Below are 2,032 nucleotides of genomic sequence, written 5' to 3'. Positions count from 1 at the left end.
TGCTTGTTTACTTCTTAATTTTTCAGAAAGCCATCTGTAATGTTCGTGCACAAACAGTTTAAGGATTAACACATGTACTTCATTCTCATTACTTTTAAGATCACTAGCTAGTTACAGGAAGAAGGAAAATGACCATAGTGTCCGAAGATGCTGTAACAGCTTTCTTTAACATCTTCATTGTAAACCTCAAACTGGTGCTTTTATAAAAATAATGGTGGAAACTTAACAGTAGGACAAAATGGAACCAAGTAGAGCACCAATGTTATGTTTTTAAGGGTATCTAAATTGGAAAGATTAATGTTGAGCTGTAAATTGAATATGTCCCAGCAAGGAGTTTGTTTCATTCTTGCAGATAGTCTCACTTAACTTCATGTGGCCTGCTAACTCAGTAGTGAGTAGCGTTCTTAAAAAGAAAATCAAATTCTGTTTGCACTCTTACTACATTATTTTTAAATTGTGTCTTGATAGAAATCTTCTCATACCTTTTAAGTCGTCTGTCTGGGCTGCCAAGTTCAGTATGGAAATATCTAGTCATCTTTAAACCTAACAGATTTCATGTTTCTGTTTCTCTCAGCAGCAATAGCATGTAAACAGGGGTAAGTAATGCTGGAAAGTAATTCTGAGAATGTTTCAGTAATTTGTTGGCCTTTTAAAGTACACTTGCGAGTGTTCAGCATCCTATGATATGAGGACCTTTCATTGGCGTTCGCAGTAATTAGTGTCTTAATGTCAGTCTGAGTTTGTTTTGGGATTTGCATTCTCTGAATAAAATTTGATTGGAACAGTATAGAGAATTACAAACTGATACCTTGCAGTTATCAATCCTAAGCAAAATAAACTCATACAGGACTGTATTGCCTGATAATGAAAGAAGCATGATATATATTGTCCATTGACATGGGTTTATGGGAACATTTTTTGAAGGAAGCATTGCAGAAGATCCATTTGCACCAGTGTATGGAAAATATACCAACTAGACTTTTTTTTTTTTTTTTTTTTTTCCCTCCAGAAATGTATTAGTGATTGTGTTGTGGTAGTGTGCAACTTTTCTTTTGGAAAAGTAGTTCTTCATATAGATGAAGCTAAACAATATTACTTGAGTAATTAAGGAGAAGAATGATTGACAAGTTTCTAGAGTTGTAATGTGGGACTTAATACAATAGATGTGTTATGACTCTGTTACATCTTGCATCTTTATTTTGGGATTAGAGCCCAAAGCACCTAACTAGGCACCAAACTGAAACCTGACCAGCTTGTAATTGTAGGATATTGATGTCTAGGCTATTAGTAATTTGAAACTAAGATTAAAAAATGCTGAGAAGGGAGAAAAACAAATGTTTAATGTCTGATTTTAATTAAAATAACTTGTGGAACTGATCTTCTGGAAACCTAAATTAAATGTTGCTAACGGGAGTGGTATTAGAAGAAAACCACTTAATGGGTTACAAATATATCATTCACCTCAAAGGACAGAGGGTTTGATTGTTGTGTTTGTGGTTCATGGCACACAAAACCCAAGCATTTTCTTTTTGGAGGTGGTGTCACCATAACTAGTTATGACAGGAAAGAAAGAATCCAAAGGTAATTAATTATTGATAATAATTGCAAGCAACTTATTTATGCTGTTACTGAATAAAAAGACAAGTAGTAAAAAAAAAAAAAAAAAGCAGATAACTATCAGAAACAGCTGAACTCCTTACATAAATAGTTGTCTAATGTAACCAGAAACAGCTGAAGTTACCTGAAATGCATTTAAAAAAAAAAAAAAAAAAAAAACAGTTTCTGAATTGTAGAACAACCATTGGGCAGTGGACGTTAATAATAATAAAAAAAAAAAATCAGTTTATTCTTCATAGTTGCTTTCAGGTTGCCAGTGTTGAAACTGCTGATTAGGAACACTGCAGGAAAACTGCTTGGCTAGCTCAGCATAGTTCTGATGAGTGTGAAAACTTGTGGAAACTTTGCTTGTTTGCTTAATTGTAGTTGCTACTAATGATCTGGATGTGCTGGCAGTCTTTAGTGTGTATATATA

Source organism: Anas acuta, chromosome 1 (assembly GCF_963932015.1).
Source record: "Anas acuta chromosome 1, bAnaAcu1.1, whole genome shotgun sequence".
In the NCBI taxonomy this organism is placed as follows: domain Eukaryota; kingdom Metazoa; phylum Chordata; class Aves; order Anseriformes; family Anatidae; genus Anas; species Anas acuta.
This window is presented reverse-complemented; position numbering follows the sequence as displayed.